This window comes from Lissotriton vulgaris, unplaced genomic scaffold, assembly GCF_964263255.1.
Source record: "Lissotriton vulgaris unplaced genomic scaffold, aLisVul1.2 SCAFFOLD_1042, whole genome shotgun sequence".
Classification (NCBI taxonomy): Eukaryota; Metazoa; Chordata; class Amphibia; order Caudata; family Salamandridae; genus Lissotriton; species Lissotriton vulgaris.
The window spans coordinates 694,357-715,710 of NW_028247594.1; the positions used below are offsets into that span (position 1 = coordinate 694,357).

General features: G+C 45.8%; 1 protein-coding gene across 2 annotated transcripts in view; it reads right to left on the minus strand.

Annotated features, from left to right (window-relative positions):
* Nucleotides 1-21,049, minus strand: part of LOC147665142 (nicotinamide riboside kinase 1-like) — a 265,258-nt gene extending 244,209 nt beyond the window's left edge. The window contains exons 1-2 of one of the 2 annotated variants that reach the window (XM_086949735.1): nt 20,917-21,007; nt 20,432-20,568 (exon numbers count right to left, since the gene is read on the minus strand). The gene's annotated coding sequence lies outside the window, so the exon portion shown is untranslated. Of the gene's footprint in view, nt 1-20,431; nt 20,569-20,916 lie in introns of both variants that reach the window. The other variant, XM_086949734.1, reaches the window with a different exon arrangement.
* Between the last annotated feature and the right edge of the window lie 305 nt (nt 21,050-21,354).

The window sequence follows — 21,354 nt, forward strand, 5'->3', positions numbered from 1 at the left end:
GGCCCCCGGGTCCGGGCGCCGTGCTGTTAAGTGGGGGGAGTGGTGAGGGTGAGCAACAGCCTCTGCAATGCTGATCCTGCAGCCCCGGGCCGCCAACTGCCATTTCTGCGTTTCACTTGGTCGGGAGTATGGCCTCCCGCACTCCGCCTCCGGACCCGCGCCGGGCAGCCGCTCATCCCACGGGGCACCTGCAGTTTAAGGGCCGGGCCCGGGCAGATCGAGGACCAGGGGGGCGCGGGCCAGGAAGGGGGAGCAGCCCGCTCCGATGTAAGGTCCCCCCCCTCACCTGGCAGTCCGGGCGCGAAGTCCGACGCAATGTCACCGGGCCTCTCCACGGAGCTCCGAGGTGTCTCCGCCCACCGCAGCCGCACGTCGCTGCACGTCCCTCTGCTTGCCGCTTCACTGTGGCTCGCGGCTTTCCCGCCCTCTGGCGCGAGGTCCGCTTCTTCGGTTCGGATCAGCTAAAGTTCTGGTAAGAGGGGGCCGCGCCAGTTGCCCCAGGGTACACCAATCTGGAAGCTCTAATGCAGGATACTGGCAGGATAGTTGTTATTCACGGCGGAGCTGTGGGCTCAGGCGGCCATCAAGGTTGCCGACAAGCTCCGCCCCTCAGGAAGGAAATACAGGTTACTGGTAAGTACAGTTAGAATTACTTTTCAGGGTAAGTGCTGAGCTAAAAGATGCTGCACTGGGTTCTCTCCTGATAACAAGTGAGTAAATCAGAATTTGTTGTTTGGATGATTTTAGGTGAATATTTAAAAGTTCCTAACCTCCACACTTAGAAGAATTTCCAAGTGAAACCGGTCAATGTTAGCCTTCGGAAGAAAATTCAAGTTACTGGTAAGTATGGTTAGAATTACTTTTCAGGATCAGTACTGGGCTCAAAGATGCAGCACTGAGGTCTCTCCTGATAACAGGTGAGTAAATCGGAATTCATAGTACATCCAGTAAGCGCCACAGAGCTGTGTAGCAGAGAGATGTAAAAAGGGACACGGCCTTCACCACCTCTCTGCAACGCAGCGCAGTGGCCTCTTGGCCCCCATGGTCCCTCAGGTTTGAAGTGGAATTTTTTACACAACTTAAAACGCGCCACAGGGCGTGTTTGCACACATCACGTCAGGCCCCGTCCCCTCCCTTCACTACTGTGTAAACGCGCCCTGTCACCGTTCTAAGTTGAGAGATTAAGTCCCCTTCAATCCTAAGGGTCCCTAGAGTCAAACTAGCCCACTAGGTACCTCCAGTAAGCCCCACTGAGCTGCGTTGCAGAGAGGTGTAAAAAGGGGTGTGCCCTCTGAACACCTGTCTGCAATGCAGTCCCCTGGCGTATACTGGAGGTACCGGCTGGGTTAGTTGGCCCCCAGGGACCCTCAAGATTGAAGAGGAATTAATTCCTCAACTTAAAACACACCACAGGGCGCATTTGCACAATGGTGAAGGAAGGGGGCGGGGCCTGAGGTGACGTGTGCAAACACGCCCTGTGGCGCGTTTTAAAATGGGGAATTAATTCCTCTTCAATCCTGGCGTCCCCTGGGGGCCAACTAGCCAAGCAGGTACCTCCAGTATGCGACAGGGAGCTGCGTTGCAGAGAGGTGTTCAGAGGCCATGCCCCTTTTAACACCTCTCTGCAACGCAGCTCCGTGGCGCTTACTGGAGGTACCTGGTGGGCTAGTTGGCCCCCAGGGCACCTCAGGATTGAAGAGGAAATTATTCCCCAACTTAAGACGCGCCACAGGGCGTGTTTGCACACGTCACCTCGGGCCCCACCCCCTACCTTCACCACCGTGCAAACGCACCCTGTGGCGCGTTTTAAGTTGGGGGGATTAAGTCCCCTCATATCCTGAGGTCCTCTGGGGCCAACTAGCCCACCAGGTACCTCCAGTAAGCACCACTGAGCTGCATTGCAGAGAGGTGTAACAGGGGTCGTGGCCTCAGAACACCTCTCTGCAACGCAGCCCCCTGGCGCATACTGGAGGTTCCTGGTGGGCTAGTTGGCCCCCAGGGACCCCCAGGATTCAAGGGGAATTTGATCCCCCTCTGCAAAAGCGCCAGGGGGGGGGCGTTTGCAGAGTGGTGCAATAAGATAAGGGGGCGTGGACTCCGGCCGCGATCCCGTTTTTAAAATACACATTTAAGAAGGGGGGCTGTGTAGCCCCCCTTTTTCAAATTTTTTGGCCCTGGGGACCCCATCCCCTGGGGCACAGGCTTTTTTTTTCAAATATTTTTTATTTGGAGGGGGCTTCCTTGCCCCCCTCCTGTGTCCACTTATGGCCCCACTGACCCCATCCCCCGGGGCCTGGCCCTTTTTTTTTTATATTTCATTCTGGGGAGGGGGGCCGCATAGCCCCGGGGACCAAATCCCCCGGGGCTGGCCCACTCCGTTGGGGACCGTGGAGGGGTCCCCAATCCCCCCACGGGCCCTCGGTTCTACCGAGGCACAAGATGGCTGCCAACACTTCCTGATTTGGAGTGTTGACAGCCAATTAGATTACAGCTCGTGCACGGCAGGGTGCGCGGATCCTGCACGGTCATAGATATATATGTACTTTTAAATGTCATTTACACCATTTAAGCAAAAGGCACCATTTAAGCAAAAGGCACTAGTCTGAACTAAGGACTACCTCTTTGCCAAATTTGGTGTAAATCCTTTCAGCAGTTCGGGCTGTAGCTGCGGCTAAAGGTCCCTATGGAAAATTGCATGGGGGAAACACATTTTGGAACCCTTTTTTCTCGGCCCCTGCTTCACGAATCACCCCGAGACTTTCAGCATAGGAGCGGACCGGAGCGCCCCACCAGTTTTGAAAATTTTGCAAAGATTCGTCAACCGGTGCCTAAGTTATTCCAAATAGAATGTTGCGGATTGCCTATGGAAAATAGGTCCTAACTATAACTACCTAATGGCGACCGCCATTAGGTAATACAGGGAGAACATAGAAAATTACATAAAACAAATAACTTAGTCTGATAAAGAGAAACTTTCATCCAATCATGAAATAATGCTGGACCACATTTTCTACCATACTTTCATGGAAAGACAAAGTCAGTTATGAGTTCCAAAACTCATAAATGCGATAAGATTATGATGCTTAAACTGAATTCTAAACTACGAATGTTAGCAATATGCAAGGTATTGGCAAAGCTTTAAGAATGTAGGGGTGATGTAGTGGTTGACAGACAAGGTGCTCCATTGAAGTACCCGGTCACCGAAACTAATAATCCACATGTCCCATTTTGTTTGGGGAGAGCCTCAGCTTTCCGTCAATAGAGCCCACGAGAGTCAGGCAGCAGAGGGGGTTCACCTTTTGCAGCATAAATTATAGACAGAATTCTCGAATTGATTACTTCCTATTGGACAGAGCATTTCTAAAAGCAGCGAAACATCGAGCAGGTACTAGCATTGATCACATACCAGCTAGTCAAAACAAGTGACTTATTTGACCTCAACGTTGATCGTGTTCGAGGGAAGATAGTATGGGCCGCATACAAGGCATACCTGGGGGAGGTGCATTACACAACTGTTGCATGTTGAAAGGATAAAGGCGCAAATGAGAGAAAATTTAGATTTTTCACAGCCCGCTGGGCAGAAAATCTGGATTTTATTAAGGACACGGAGGCTAATATTATGCAAATATCCTTTATTACCACAGCTCAGTAGCAAGAATTGAAGAACATGGAACTTCAATCAACATTCTAAATAAGTATAAAGTTCCTTGGAGACCATCTCATCTTGCTTTGTTGCTGCTGCTCAGAAAGATAAGTATCTCCTCAATATGCTCTGATTTACTTTTGTTATTTGCCACCTATATGTTTATATGGGTATTTTACCTCTTATGGGAGATTGCTAGTGTGGGAACCTCTCTGCAGGATCCCAGAGGGATGTTTTTAACATTAAGTGGCGATTTATTAATATGTAAAATCGTTCTTTTAACTAATTAACGCCTATTGTATGCCTGTACAATTTACGACGCGTCCCTCTTCATGGTGATCGGTTCTTACACCCTTCACCTAAAAACGCTCTCCTCCGGTTCTATTTCGGACCGGTTTAGGACTTTTACATTTAAATGCCGGCGCGAGGATCCCGTTTACACGCTCCTACCTTCCCTGATATCCCTGTAATGTCTCCCCTTTCGCCCGCGATCGGAGCAGTCTCCACGCTTCCTCATACCTCAACTAGATGACGAGCGCACCGTGTATTTAACTTCCGAGCCCCTCCACATAGCTTCACTTGGAGGGGGCCAGATTAAAGGAATTGCCCTCAGCAACGCCCGACGCACGCATTCTGCGTGCGTGGTGGCCATTTTAGGAGATTGTGCACTCCTCATAGCTTTGCATTGATCGTCATTTTAGGACGATGGGACAGATTTCCTGTCACCTATCTCGATCGGAGTGACAGTTGGGTGCATTTGCTCCCAGACTTCGTTAATTCATAGCGTTTTTTGTCGAGTATCACCCAGATTTACCCCTTTACGCATAAAATACTACTTTAGTGAAATTTAACATAGATATTGGATTTTAACCAATCTGGTAGAGAAAATATTACTTTAACTCCACAATTCAAGCATAAGGTTAAAGACGTCAGAACCTATATCTAATATTGAGGGACATCTAGAAAAATTGGTTAATAAGGCCTTTGAGAAGGTCCTTGACTATTGATGAAACTATTATTAAGAGGGTTGAAGCCTTGACATTCCCGCTCCCTTCTACTAGCAACTATCAGTCAGGAACAGTTAAGGCTCCCAAAAAACGGGCACTTGGGAGGAAAAGAGCGGAAAGACCCTAAGAAGGCTAAGACCACCTCCACCCCTTCTCGCCCTCGGGACGGTGACAAGAATGGTGCCTCTGGCACCCCATATGGGCAAGATGAAGGCCCAGAGCCCCCTATCGATATTCTAAACCCGGAAATAGATTTATCTTACTCCTCTGATTTTAATACGGACGAAGAAGAGGCACAGACAAGGGGAACGGGGAGCTCAGATGGGGCATCCAAGGTCCGGAAATAGATTCATCCTATTCCTCTGATTTTAATACGGACGAAGAAGAGGCGCAGACAAGGGGAACAGGGAGCTCAGATGGGGCATCCAAGGTCCTAGATAAAAATATGGGTCTACTGGACCCCTTTGGAAACCTTATGTTTGACCCACTCTTGATTAAACACCCTTTGTCCCCGAGTGGACCCCTTCCCAACATGTGGGAGTTAATCTTTCATTCTGGTTACGAAGAGAAATCCCGCAAGAGGTCAGGGCTAGGCTCCTCTCAGAATGCCCCAGACCCTCCCTCCCTAATAAAATAGCTGCAACACCTGAACTTGACCCTAAAGTGGTAACCTTCATATCTAAGACTTCACGAGTCCCAAAAAAGGGGATTAGATAAAGGCCTCAGGTCCTGTCAGGACCGCCTCCTCAACACGATTGGTCCCATAACAAAGATATTTGAGATGGCGGAATCGGCATATCTGGAGGACTGCCAAGTCGACCCAAAAGAACTCAGGGAGTGGGTCCAAAGAACCATATGCCTTATTGGCAATGCCAACACGGCCTTAACCATAGAAAGAACGAAAGGGGTCCTATTTAAGATCGATCCTAAACTAATTGAACAGGCAAAAAACGATGGTGGCCAGAATACTCAAGGCTTCCTTTTTGGCGAGGAGTTTATAAAAGATATGGCCAGATATGTCGGGGCATTTAGCTCTATACAAAAATCCCAAAAGGATATTAAGTGTGTTTCAAGATCGTGTTTTTACACGGGCCGGGAGAATGCGGGGTCGTTTCCCTGGCCGTGGAAACTCAAATTCAAGACCCTTCATGTCCCGTGGAGGCGGGAGATTGAACAACAACTCAGGCAACTTCGGTCAATTCTATCCCCAGAGGCAGAGATCTCATGGTCGATTCTTCCGAGGCGAGCGAAGACAACGCTCCTTCTCTGCAGGTAAGAACCTTGTCAGACCCTTCAGATAACCCTCCAAAGGTGGAGGGAGGCTACTCCAATTCGCTGGGAACTGGAACTTGATAACCAAAGATCAGTGGGTCCTCAATACTGTGAAGGGTTACCAAATAGATTTTATCGGCACTCCTCTTCAGACGAGACCCCCCAGAGAAATCACCTTTTCTACCAAGGACAAGGCGTTAGTATCTCAAGAGGTTCAGGAACTCTTATAAAAGGGTGCAATCATCGAGAGCTCTCATGTGGGTTTCCTCAGCAATATATTCCTTGTAGAAAAAAAAAAACAAATAACAAAGACCGGTGATAAACCTGAAAGAACTCAACCAATGGGTGGTCTATCAACATTTCAAAATGGAGGGAATACACCTCCTAAGGGACGTCTTGAGAAAGGGAGGCTGGTTGACAAGACTCGACCTGAAAGACGCCTACCCGACGATACCAATCTGGAAACCCCATCAGAAGTTTCTTCAATTCACATGGGAAGGCAGCTTGTACTAGTTTTGCAGCCTCCCTTGCGGTCTATCTTCCGCCCCCTGGTGTTTCACCAAGGTACTCTGACCCGTCGCCACTTGGCTAAGAAAGGGGAGTGAGAATGATCATTTACCTCGACGATATCCTCATAATGGGTCAGTCGAGAGAGACCGTTTTACTTCACACGGATCTCGCGATACACCTATTAAAACACTTAGGCTTCGTTATAAATTTGAAAAAGTCATGTATAATTACATCTCAACAAACTCAATTTCTGGGTTTCTTGGTAGGCATGGTCAAGACAGAACTTCGTCTTCCGAGCGACAAAGTGAGGAAAGTGAGGAAGGAACTCAGGAAAATACTTGTTATGAAGGTTTTTCCCCTGAGAACTTTGGCCAAAATCCTGGGCCTTCTTTCCTCCACGATTCAAGCGATCTTCCCGGGCCCGTTACATTATCGGGCACTTCAGAGACTGAAAGCGGGATACTTGAGGTCCAATCGATCCTACTCCACACTGATCTCACTAAACCAGGAGTCGAGAACCGAACTCCTTTAGAGGCATGGAATGGCAGGACCATTTTCGGAGAAGTACCGGACCTAATAATAGAATCAGATGCAAGTTTAGAAGGCTGGGGAGCGAGATGTGGGAACTCGTCAACAGCATTCCCTCCATTCTCAATGCTCCCTCGCCTCCTCCTTCATGCTCGACGTTACAAACAGAGCATGGTCGTGATAACTCCTCTTTGGAGGTCTCAGGCTTGGTTCCCGATCATTTTTAGAAATGAGCGTATATTTTCCCATTTTGATTCCTTCCTTCAAGGAAATTCTTCTAGATCCAGAGAGTCACATTCATCCCCTTGTAGAGCAGGGCCTTCTAACTCCGACGGCATGGAAGATTTCAGGAGACAATGGAGAGTCCCTGGGCTTTCGTCAAACGCTTTCAGACTGATTTCTGAATCGTGGGAATCTGGCACAAGGAAAGCTTATAGACTGGCATGGAACGAATGGGTTCGCTGGTGCATTCAACGATGTTACGATCCCATTTCAACTGACCTAGTCAATGTTATTAATTACCTTTCGGACCTTTTCACTTCAGGTCTGTCTTACAGAACTGTCAACGTTTATAGATCCGCGATCTCGGCTGGTCATTCCTTAATTAACGGAATATCAGTTGGCCAGAATCTCCTAACTAAAAAAATTATGAGAAGCATGAGGGTGTTAAACCCTCCTTGTCCCAAATATACCACCCTGTGGGACTTTACCCTTGTCCTTCGAACTTTATCATTATGGGGAGACAATTCTTCCCTTTCTCTTAAACGCATTTCTTTTAAAATTACTGTCTTATTATGTCTGGTATCTATTAGAAGAACTTCAGACGTTAGGGCTTTAGATATTTCGAGCAGGGCTTTCCAACCCGAAGGGGTTTGCTTTTACCTCAAGACGAGAATGAAGACTTTATCTTCCTCTATCTTTTATCCGTTTTTCCCCGGGAATGATAGACTTTGTGTGGTCAAGTGTTTAAAAGAATATGAGAGAAGAACCAAATATTTAAGAATGAATGAATCCCAATTGCTAATTTCATATAGATCTCCTCATAAAGGAGTCTCTTCTTTAACATTAGCCAGATGGGTAAAGAACGTAATGCATGAAAGTGATGTTGATGTATCTATTTTTGGTGCTCATTACATCAGAGGTGCTTCTGCCTCAAAGGCTTTTTGCTTAGGAGGGGGATTACAAGATATCCTTAGGGCTGCAGATTGGTCTAATGATAGTATGTTTAGAGCTTGTTATTTCAGACCAACCCCAAATGTGATCGATAATGTTCTTAGTGCACTTTAAACTTGCATAATATGGCCTCCGTGTCATGCCATAAAATTTAGATTTTTCACTGCCTGCTGGGCAAGAAATCTGGATTTTATTAAGGACACGGAGGCTAATATTATCCCTCCTCTTGAGTTTAATCCCTCCCTATTTTATCATTGATTTTACGTTATTTACTCTTTTCTTTCAGAATAAGATTGATTCTTCTCTTCTGGACCTTCGTTTTGGAGTTTGGGTCTTCAGTTTCTGTTTCTCATGTTTATCCTCTTCACGATGATCTTTCTTCGCAGTTGGATATAAGGCATACCTGGGGGGTGCATTACACAACTGTTGCATGTTGAAAGGATAAAGGCGCAAATGAGAGAAAATTAGCTTATCTGTAGCATCACCCAGAAAGAAAGGGAAGTGCATGAGGCGACTTCAGGGTCACTACGAGACAGCTCAAAATTGAGGGAGGAGCTCAAGATACTGGAAAATGATTATAAAGTTAGCCTTGACCAAAAAATCCAAGCTAGCTAGGTGGGGTGCCAGCAGTTTACAGCACTTTGAATATAGAGAAATTAGTGGCGCTCTTTTAGCTTGGAAGACCAAGTTTGATCTCACCAAGAATAATATTGATAGGCTGGTAGAAGTAGGTTTAGGGAGGGTTCTGAGTCAAAATGAGGAAATAAAACTTGAAATGTTAAATGTTATCAGAAGAATCTATAAGGAGGTCATGACCCCTCCCCTTCGAGAATCCAGGACTGGCTGTTAGACAGAGAAATAACATCTTTCTGAGGAGTATAGCGTTTTTCACCACGAAGAAATCTCAGAGCAGGAAATTAGAAATCAGGTTAGTGGGCTTAAGAACGGGAAAGCGGTGTGTCTTGATGGGATATCCGTAGAGCTGTATAAGCACCTGATTGAGGTGTTGGTTCCATACTGGAAAACTTTGTTCAATGCATTTACCGAATAAGTAGGTTCCTCCCTCATGGTATGTGGCAATCTTGAGTACGATTCCTCGCTGGAATTATAGCTAAAAGATTATCTTTGGCCATTGACACAGTTATTAATCTGGAACAAAAAGGTTTTGTAGTAGGCAGACATTTGTACACGTTAACCCACCTTACTATTGGCACTACTGACTTGCTGGTGTTGTATTATGCCCCTCTCACAATTGTAACCAATGATGCTGCTAAAGCTTTCGACCGGGTCAATTGGGTAGTGTCAGGCGTGGAAGTATCTCCAGGCAGAAATCCAATCTCCTCAGGAGCGAAGATATTATCCCTCCCTTTCCTAAAGATATCACCCTCACAGTGTCTCAAAGGAACACCATAGCGAAGGTAAATATCTCTCGAAAAGAAAAAGACCAAAATCACAGGTCTGCCAAAGGAATAGTGACGTAGCTCAGGGAAGGTTCCAGATCAGCTAATCTCACTGCAGTAAGGAAAGATTAACAAATACAATATAGCAATAGTAAGATACGGTGCAACAGTGTACAGTGTAAACTTACTTCCTCCCCCTGATTGTGTGCTATCCAAACTTACCTGACCTGGTGACTCAGAAGGCTTCAGAAGGTGTCCCTCAGTAGATTTGTGGTCTCCAAAATAAAAGAGCAAGGAGGGAACTGAAATGCTCTCTTTAATTCCCAATAGTTTTAAACAAGAAAGAAAGCGGGAAACGCTTCCTCGCGTTTAGTGAGGCAGGACCAAAGGAGCAACGCGACCTAGCGCTTAATGTTCCTGGAATGAGGTGCAAAGAAAAAAGACGCGTCCTACGTCTGACAAGACAGAGACCTGAGCGCCTCAGGGAAGCAACAAAATAAACGTGTCCTCGTGTTTTACTGAAGGGGGCTTGAGCGCTTTGGTAAAAAAAGAAATAAACGCGTCCTCCCGTTTCACTTAAAGGGACATGAGCGCTTTTGGGGAGAAAGAAAAACACGCCCTCGCGTTTTCAGGAAATCAGGAGTATTGATTCAAAAATAGGGAGGCTTCAGTACTCCGTAATCCATGCGAGTGTAATATCACGGGCGGCGATGTATCAGATACAGCGCTGCAGAGTACAATAAAATTGTATTGAAAAAAAAAATGTCTTGGGATGTTTGTTTGGGTAGCGAGGGAGGAACTCCGATATTGCAGAATGCGCGGATCCAAGGGCAGAGACAGTCACGGGGAACACGGGATTCTCTGCTTCAGTATGCACTTATTACAGGAATTCAGGATTTCCAGACAAGGAGAGGAAGACGGCTAGCGATTGAGGGTTCAGCTAAGAAAACCAAGCACCGCCATCTTTCATGAGGAGGCTTTGAGCCTCCCCTCATGCCACATGGTTAGCCCCATAAGCAGTATGGGACAGCGCACACAATCCCCCTCTATGGCAATGCATTCTGGTACTTGTAGTGAGGTGAGGGTGCACATGCTTCTAGTCCTAACAGGTAGGCAACAATATACTGTAGTCCATGCCAGGTTGTGATGGCGTTTAACAGGTACTTTACAGAAACATTTCCTCAAATTGTTCTTGAAGTCTGATCAGAAAACCCATTGACTGGTATCTGTAGCTGTTCCCCAGTGACTGCTTTGTGAATAGGCTTGGGTGAATCAGGCCAAAAAGGATTACCTTTTAAATTGTGCTTCTTAATGCACTTCATGGCTTAAAAGTAAGCAAAAGGGCAGGATTTTGTTTGAGGCAGGCTGCTACATACTACCATGCCCCATGTTCTGCACACCAGACAATTGAACCAAGAACCAAAAACCAAAGACCATTTCTGTTTTTCCTTGTCTTGACAAAAGCTCCCTTTTATCATGTTTCAAATAAAGAAGAAGGATTGTAAACGGAGGTCAATGTTTGGAAATGTTTTGCCCCACAAAACGAAAGGTTTAAAAATGGTAACAAGCCAATAGCTCTTCCTTCCCTCCCCAAATGAACTGAAAAACCTTCCTTTGTATTAATGTCAGGCAGCTTCGGGGATGGGGAAAAACAACAGCAACATACAAAAGGCTTGATCGAAATTCTGCCTTTGCAACAAGAATTTTACTAGTCATAGTATGTGACCTCAGACTCCAAAAAACGATCTTTTGCCTTACCTTGGGCATACTTTCTGACCAAGTCTGCATGTCACCACCCTTTCAAAAAACACAGACCAAGAACTTTGATGCGATCTCGCACCTAAGGCCCTAATCTATCAAGTCTTCTTTCTAATTCACTCTGTGCCTCAGCTTATGTCGCGCGCTGAGCTCGTGCTTCCTGATCTTGTGACATGTCTATTGTTCGGTCCAACGGCGGTTTGTTGCCCGTTTGGTCCCGATCTTGATGGTTGGGTTTTCTGCGTCTCTGCTCAATTAAAGACCCTAACCTACACGACGCTGGTGTGCCGCCTCTCTTCATTTATAACATTTTGGCGACAGTCGAAGGCGGAGGCTAACGTGAGAAGGCAAAGGCAGAGTTTGACGAAGAAACGACGCGTAAAAGAAAACCCGACCAAGGGAAGCACCTGCGGCCTCGTGAAGGAGGATCGCTTAATCAAAGACAAGTAACGTAAGCCTCAAGAGAAGGTATGTTGTGAAATCACTCACCGAGAAAGGATCTGTCTTTGTGTGAGGCGTGACGGAGCCATAACTGTTGATCCTCAGCCCGTCAACGCAGGCAACAGCGCCCCCATGGTGTTATTACTTTTAAAGGGGAAATAAATGTAAAACGGAAAAGCAGCACCAGTGAGCCCCACCACTGGGGGGAACAATTTCAAAGGGAAACGCACTCGAGGAAGGGAAGTGCTTTTAAAACAAACACAAGCGTCATTAAAAACGGCCACTTTTGGAAATAGACTCAGGCTACAGTGACACACTCACTTTAAAGCAATTTCGTCACAGTGTGTCATGCAATCACAACGTAAACGACAGTGACACACACACTTTAAATTGGTGTATTACGAACCTAGTCAACCTACAACAGTGATTCACTCACTTGCCAAGAATTATCTGGGCCACTCGCCCTGATTTATGTTTTCAGTGAATTGTGTTGAGTAAGCTATTTACATTGCTGTAAGGATTAATCTAAGGCACTCACTATGAATGTGAATAATACTATTTAAGCCCCTGTCCCTTTCCTAAGTGCCCTGGGTGAACCATCCATGGAATGGGATGATTGGTGTGAGGCGTTTGAGAATTACATTATAGCCTTGGATGGTACAAAGTTTTCTGCTATCAGGAAGAAGGCTTTGTTACTGGGTGCTTTGGGGAAGGAGGGACAAAGAATATTTAAATATTTGCTGAATCCGCCTTTAGACATTGATGATGTTTATAAAGATGCTCTATTTAGATTGTATACAAGGTTTGCTAAGCAGGAAAATGTAGTAATGCGCAGACATAAATTCTACACTGCCCCTCAAAGGGAAAATGAAACAATAGATGAATTTGTCTCTAGACTAAGAACTTTCCGTGAAATGTCAATTTGGGAACATACAGGAGGAGATGATTCGGGATCAATTGTGCAATGTTTTAGCAAAAAAACACAAGAAAAGTTGTGGGCAGCCAAAAACCCCACTCTCACTGAGGCTATCACTATTGCTAAAGTTGCTGAAGAAAGCGACAGATGTATGAAAGAGCTCAAGAGAATACAACAGGGACACACAAGTAGTCAGGAAGTTGCAACTTTGCAGGCAGATGCTTCTGAAAGCATGGGTTTAATACAAGGGAGACAAACAAAGGGGGGAAACCCACAACCTCTTTTAATAGAAGTGGGACTACAAGCAAGTTTAAACAGACCACACGTTCCTGTAACAGATTTGGTAGCCCTTTTCACTTAGCTGATTCTAAAAATTGTACGGCTTTGTCTAGGGATTGCTTAAAATGTGGGAAGAAAGGGCATTATGCACGCATGTGTAGAACAAATAGCGCAAGAAAGGTTGCTATGGTTGAGAGTGAAACTACGGATGATGAAGCGGAAGTAATGATGATTACATCTGCTGGCAGCCAAAAGATAAGAGGGTGTTGTCCTATCTGGGCCTAAAGCGGATTTTGAGCTGAATGGGAGTGTAGTGAACTTGATGGTGGATACTGGGTCGCTCTATACAATTATCCCTAAGAAATTGTATAATTCATCTTGCAGCGAATCTGATCTAGTAAAATCTGACATCACTGAGAGGTTATCAAGGGGTGAGCATTGGTGTCCTTGGATTCTTTGAGGCCAATATTAAGTTTAAGGGGAGAAATACTCAGGGAAAGGTTTATGTATCCCCACATGGTCCTGCAATATTGGGATGGTTACACCAATATGAGCTAAATATAAGAGTGAACCCGAGAGCCGATCCACCTGTAATGTGTGTGGATGGGGAAAACGTGTGCAATATAGTTCATGGGAACTTAGAAGCCATTCTTAAGAAACATGAGAACATCTTCAATGAGAAATTGGGGGAGGCTGTTGGTTACCAACATGTTATTAAAACCAAGAAGAGTGTAGCACCTGTGAAACACACCGCGAGGAAAATACCCCTATCCGCTAGAGATGAGGTCAGAAAGATTATCAAACAGTTATTGGAAGATAACATAATTGAACCTGTGGAGGCCACACAGTGGTTGAGTCCAGTAGTTATCACACAGAAACCGGACAAATCTTTGCGCTTCTGTGTGGACATGCGAAGTCTTAATAAAGCCGTGATAATGGATAACTTTCCACTTCCAAACAAACGAAATTGTCCTGAGTTTGGGTGGAGGAAAGATCTTTTCAAAATTGGACCTTCGCAGCGCATACCACCAGGTAAAGCTTCATCCGGACTCAAAGCAATTTACATCGTTCATTACTCCGGAAGGAACATACCAATTCAAAAGACTTCCTTTTGGCCTGTGCTCGGCAGCAAGTGCTTTCCAAAGAATCATCACAGATGTCCTCAAAGACATTGAAAGAGTAGTATTTTTCCAGAACGACATCCTGATTCATGGTTTGAACACTGATAACCATAATGTTATTTTAGATAAAGTCCTTACCGCTCTTTCAAGGGCTAGTTTGACATTGCGAAGGAAAAAATGTGTATTTGCTGTTGAGGAAGTAGATTACTTGGGGTATCACGTGTCTGGCCTTGGGATACAACCCAAAAAGACCTTGTAAGTGCAATATGTAATGTGTCTGAACCTGATGACAAAGACAAACTAAGGTCTTTTATGGGCATGGTTGAGTACTATGCGAAGTTCGTAAAAAACTTTGCGGAAAAGGTAGAACCCTTGCGTATCATCATGAGGAAAGGGAAAGGTTTTGCTTGGGGTGCAGATCAGAGAAATGCCTTTTTATTGATCAAACAAAACATCTTGGATGCTAATATTCTTTCAAGTTTTGTACAGTCGTATCACACCATCCTCACTGTTGACGCCAGCTCTGTTGGGATTGGAGCGGTTCTAACACAAAAGGGGGATGGTAAACAAAACACTGTTGCGTTTGCTTCGCGTTCTCTGACTGAGACCGAAAGGAATTACTCGGTCATAGAGCGTGAAGCATTGGCGGCTGCATGGGCAACTCGGTATTTCCGAGTGTATTTATGGGAATCACATTCACACTCAGAACGGACCACAAGCCACTGTTGAAGGTTCTAGCCCCCGGGGGAATTAGAAATTGCTCAGGGAGGTTAGCGAGACTTGCTGTTAGTGTCCAAGAGTTCACATGCAATGTGGAATACTTACCTGGTTGGTGCAACAGTGTTGCGGACTGCTTATCTAGGTTGCCCGACACTAAAGAGCAGCCTAAAGAGATGGTGACCGAGAGTGTGGTCGCGTTTTTAGATGACTTGGAAAGTGATTTACCCAGTTCTATATCTAGGAGGGAATGGATGGAGGAAATGAAAAAAGATCTTGTCATGGAAGGTCTAATTAAGATGTGCAAGGAAGGGGTGTCAAGGCAAAGTACGGTCTCACCTGCTCTTAGGAGTTATGTTCAGTTACAGGAGGAGATTTCTTTACAGGGCGAGTTTATTCTTGTGCGGGGTGAAAAATATATACCTCCGGTATCCCTTAGACCCCGTATCATTGCCTTGGCGCATGAGAGCCATCTAGGCCAAACCCTTACTGGCAAGCGCATCAAAGCTGACTTCTGGTGGCCGGGAGTAGATGCACAAGTAAAGAGTTGGGTTGAACAATGTCAGTTATGCAAGGAGTCTGAAAAGAGGTTACAGGTTCGTGCAAGTAAGGATGGCATGGGACAGATTGTTTCTGACGATGGTGTGTGGCAGAAGGTCTGTATTGACTTCATAGGTCCTTTTCATGACCTGTTGGATTCTGAGAAATTCGCTTTGGTGTTGGTGGATTCGGCTTCCAGGTGGGTGGAGGTTGCCTTTATGAAGAGTATCACTGCTGAGTCCACTGTCAAGGTATTTGATGAGATCTTTAGACGTGAAGGGATCCCCTCCATGGTTTTGACAGATAATGGCACACAGCTTACCTCTGCCATTATGGAGGATTATTTTGTATTTCTGGTCTTGAAGCATTTGCGTTCTTCGCTTTACAACCCACAAGGGAATGGACTTTGCGAAAGGGTAAATAGACTTGTTACGGGCACTATGCAGCTCGCTTTAGCCTCAGGCCGCTCAGTTCAGAAGGAAATTAAAGAAATGCTGTGGGCATACCGCACAACAGTTCATAGCAACATGTCCATGACACCCTTTGAGCTCATGAAGGGGAGGTCGGCGGGTACGAAACTAATTCCTACCTGGCTACATGGGAGAGTAAACAAGGTGGGATGCAACATCCCGGAAAAATGTGTCTCTACTAACATAGCTGAAGGGGACCTGGTAAAAGTGAAACCTGGCGGTAATCAGAGGATGTTCAACAAATTTAGGGGGCCCTACCAAGTGAAGTCGGTAGTTGGCAACTACATAAAGTTGCAGAATGGACAAACTTGGAACCTCCGCAGGGTGGCACTTTACCAGAAACAGGTTAAGCCTGCTTCTTCTGTGCCAGTCACTAGAAATGTTGTTGCTGAAGGGGTTTGCAGACCTCTTCGCAGAAGGGTTGCTCCTGCCTATTTAAAAGACTTCGTTTAATTTTGTTTGTTTAAGGCAGGGTGTGGGGTTACATGGCCTGTGTTACCTGGCCCTGTATTCTCAAGAGAAGGCAGTGTGTTCAATGCAGAATTGTTTTTCTTCATGCAGAATTGTTTTTCCTTGTGTCTCACCTGTTTCCTTGCAATAGGTTGCTATAAGTCCTTGTCTAATTTGTTTTGTTGCATTTTCTTCATTCTTTGTTTAAGGAAAAGAGATGTGTTATATTCACCCTGTTCACTCTGTGCCTCAGCTTATGTTGCGCGCTGAGCTCGTGCTTCCTGATCTTGTGACATGTCCAGTGTTCGGTCCAACGGCGGTTTGTTGCCCGTTTGGTCCCGATCTTGATGGTTGGGTTTTCTGCGTCTCTGCTCAATTAAAGACCCTAACCTACACGACGCTGGAGTGCCGCCTCTCTTCATTTATAACAAAAACCTACTGCAATACCACAATACCTGTTGAATTGAAATGTTATCAAAACTAAAAACAGATATCTTATCCCTATAGGTAGAAGTAGGGACAGAACACACCATTCTTCCTGAGAAAGAAATCTCTTTAAGCATCTTATCAGCCCTCAGAGTTGCAATAAAGGGTTTGATGAACAAAACAAACTGGAGTGGGGGCAAAGGGGAATCCTTGACTTACTCCTGACAAAATGAGAAAAGTATCTGTTAATGTGCCCTTGACCATGACTTTGCTGTAACAATTTGAGTACAATAAAGTAATCCATGACCTGCACTTTGGACCAAAATTCATGTGCTGTAAAACCTTGAACATAAAAGAGAGTGTCAACGTATCAAATGCCTTTTCCTGGTCTTGGTTGAGCAAACACAGATTTTCAAGGCATTATGCCTATGTCATAAAGCACTCCATGGCCCCCAGGAAGAACAATTACATGCCTTGCTTTCTGTCTTCACTTACACAAACACTAAGCTCAACATCTCAACAAATAATGTCCATCTATAGATATAAAACAAGCATTGAAAATGCAATAGGGCTCGCATTAGGAAAGTTTGAGCTATTGGTCTTATAAATGATTTTTTTTATTTATGTGTTATTTTTTGAAATGGCTAAATTAATAGCTTTGTCATTTACTATGCCAATAGTTATAACTTTCGCAAATGTGGCACCTGTAATGCAACATGTTTTGTATTTATGTGACTTAGATGTATTGATATTACGAAGAACAATGGCTTTTAATTTTTTTAAATAATTAATACTTAAATAATGTATTTAATTTATAATGGCAATAGCTTAAACTTTTGTATATAACGTTCGTGAAGATTATGTTCAGTGTTTTTTATTGTGACGAAAATCCAAGAACAGAAGTGAAATATTAACATCTTTTTGTGATTTGTAATAAAGCATGAAAGCTTGAAAACAGCTTGAAACATTGAAAGAATATATTTGAACGAGTGATGCTGTGGTTGCGCAGAGGAGTGATGCTGTCCTTGCGCCGAGGAGTGATGCTGTCCTTGCGCCGAGGAGTGATGCTGTCCTTGCGCCGAGGAGTGATGCTGTCCTTGCGCCGAGGAGTGATGCTGTCCTTGCGCCGAGGAGTGATGCTGTCCTTGCGCCGAGGAGTGATGCTGTCATTGCGCCGAGGAGTGATGCTGTCCTTGCGCCGAGGAGTGATGCTGTCCTTGCGCCGAGGAGTGATGCTGTCCTTGCGCCGAGGAGTGATGCTGTGGTTGCGCCGAGGAGTGATGCTGTGGTTGCGCCGAGTGGTGGGTGCATTGGTGGAGCTGTGTGGTGGGTGCATTGGTGGAGCTTAGTTGGAGCATCGGTAGAGCTGTGCGGTGGGTGCCTCGGCGGAGCTGTGCGGTGGGTGCCTCGGCGGAGCTGTGCGGTGGGTGCCTCGGCGGAGCTGTGCGGTGGGTGCCTCGGTGGAGCTGTGTGGTGGGTGCCTCGGTGGAGCTGCGTGGTGATTGCCTCGGTGGAGCTGCGTGGTGATTGCCTTGGTGGAGCTGTGTCGGTATAGCTGTGTGGTGGGTGCATCGGTGGAGCTGGGTGGTGGGTGCATCATGGAGCTGTGTCGGTGGAGCTGTGCGGTGGCTGCATCGGTGTGGCTGTGTGGTGGGTGCATCGGTGGAGCTGTGTGGTGGGTGCCTCGGTGGAGCTTTGTAGTGGAGCTGTGTGGTGGCTGCATCGGTGGAGCTGTGTCGTGGGTGCATCAACAGGTGCCAGATGTTCATACTTCGCATCTGAAAATCAAGATTTGCTTAATGTGGTTGGCTTTACGTATGCAAACTCGAATTACCAAAATGATACGGTAAATCATAATTTTCATAATTGCTCATGTTATTGAAAGTGGCCAAATGGTGCAGTCCTGAAAAGGACATTGGAGAGGATTTGGAAGTAGTGCGTGCCTCAGCTCCTGTGACGCACAAATTGTAGCAATGCTTTGCCACCCTTTATGAGGCCATACCTCGTTGACGTAACGTCATTGAAAACGTGAAGCAACAATTTGCAAAGTGAAAGCCGTGCACTTCTTCCACAGTTCCTGGAGCTGCTGCTTCATCTGTTGAGAAACTCAGCAGTAAGCTCCAACGAACACTGATTCCAGGGCCAGAAGTCCCCCTAAGGCGATGCAAGGGCAATTTTTTTAAGAAAAAGACAGAAAATCATATTTTTCTTCCCTGGACGGAGCGCTCAAGCGGCAAAGTACGACTTTGTGGAGTGCTGAAAATCCTTGCACTGTTCCTGTTTAATTCTCTTAGAATAATTCATTGTTGGATTGGAACCCCTGTACTACGGCGCTCATAATGCCAGCCCTTGAAGAATTACAAGCAGGGATTGGGGCGGCCGTGAATAATTAGCGCACGCTGAGAAGCTGTGGGAGGGAGGCTGGGCTGCCTTTGATGTGGTAATGCGAGGCTGGCAGTCAGGCGGCTGGTGGCATTGTGCACGCGCTTTTTAGGCTTGCGCTTGCGCAATGACCTGAAATGCGCACATGCACTGCATGTAATCGCCAGTTGTTTAAACTCTGTATAAGCCACTATAGAGCTTCGCCAGCTATGCACATGCGCATCAGCAGGCGAGCCCTAAATAATGGGGGACTGATCACTTTAAGTGACCAGCAATGGCATGGAACAGCATGCTTCTGTGGCTGAGATCTCAAATCAATTTCATTAGTTTGAGAAAACTGAAGCCTTATATATTTGATCTAAAACTAGAATGACAAATGGAAGGTCCACTAATTTCTAACTCTCTCTTTTGTTTCTATTTAAGGATCAGGTGTGAGAAACGGTGGGACACCTCTTGATGAGGTTTATGATGCGCTATATTATTGTACAATTCATTCATTTGCTTATGTTTAGAACAGTTGCAAAGCCATAGTCTGGCGTACCCCGGGGCATTAGAGCATGCGCATATATGCCAACCCTCCCACTTTAGGCTGGAGACTACCGTTTTCAATGGTAGTCTCCCGCTTCCCGATTCCTGTATGCAAAATCCCAATTCCTTGGCAGGCTTCTACAGACAGGGACTGGTCTTGTGTGACTGAAACTGTGCACTGCTAGTAACTTGCTTCCGCAGGCCAGTGCATAATCTTTTTGGCATGCTCTCTAACTGCTATAGCGCTTCCTCTGTGTTACTGACAAGTAAGGGAAAACAATTATATTCACAGGTAGCCCATACATGACAATAGACCCGATTCAGACTTCAATAGAAGTCAACAGGAGATATACATTCTCCCGATTATTTTTTTAATCATCTCCCACTTTCCTGTTCCAAAATGTTGGCATGTATTCAAACATTTCGAAACAGGAAAAAGAAACAGTTAAAACAAATCTGGAGAATTTATTGTGCTCATTGACGAACATTAAAACAGAGGCAATTTTAGGTGAGAGAGCTGCAATAAAATTCAGATGGGATAGCGCTTAAATAATATTCAGGTAGGATAGCGCTGTAATAAAGCCATTTTAGCTTTGAAAATTATGTGTCTCCCGCCTAAATAGGGCTGTTGGCATGTATGCCAGCTCAAACGACTTCAACTCCCTCAGTTAATGCCCCTCGTTTGCCCCGTGGCTCCTGCACTGCTCGAATGTGGCCTCTTGACAAGTATGACCCGTGTAACCTTCCTTTGAAAATTTGGATGTGAGTTGGGCGCAGTACCTCACAATAGTGCCCTCTCTCTTACCCCAGAATCCTACTAACAAGGTATGGAGCGATCCAGTTGCTTACACAGGCTGTCACCCATCTTACCTTATAGAAAACACACGCCTTTGTCATTGGCAGGCGGCAGAAAAATTGAGTCCTGCTACTGCTTCTTGGACTTCCGGGGTTTACTTCGTTTGACACGTGTGTTTAATCTGCCGAATGCCTCGTGTGCATGCCTTAATCTGTGGGAAAACCCATGTTTATCAAATTGCGTTAATGAAATAGGGCGGGCATTGCATGAAGGAGTTTGCAGGTTTTTCCGCTGCAGTTTTATATAGCGCGTACTTGACTTGAATGTATTGGAGCGCTTTACAGGAGCACAGATTCTATTACAAAACGGCACATTCATTTTTGTGTTTTAAGCACTGGGAGATTAACTGATTTGCTCATAACCACTTTATTGTACATAGAATTATGCAACATCAGGGCATGACGGACGGAGATGCAAACGTGAAGCACAAACATGTTTAACAAGGACGTCATGTGTGCCAGGGTGTTAAAAATCAGTTGAAAGTGGTCACAGAACCTACCGACGGGAAGGTTGGCTCCTCCTGTCCTGCTTGTTTGGGGGGGCGGCTACGTCACTCCTGTAGCTCCACACTAAACACGGCCGAATTTTCGCTGACTATATACGGAAGCTCTGCCCCTCCTCCCCCCTCAGTCCTGCCCTGCGCGGTACCGCTTAGGCTCCTCCCCCTGCCGTGATTGACAGGCGGGCGCTTCCGCATCCTCCATGCTGCAGGAGGAGGTTCCGTGTGAGCCGACAGCAGTGCAGGCAGCATCGGCGGATCCGATAGCCCCAGGGATTGGCAGTCAGCGGACCCCGGACCTTTGCCGAACTGGAGGACACCTCCAAGCCGCAGACGCAAAACCTTTTTTTTTTTTGCTGTCAGTTCAGAGGTTATCACCCTGTTCGCCTGGCTATAAAGTCCTCTTTCTTAAAGTAAAAGAGCAGAAAAAGAGGAAGC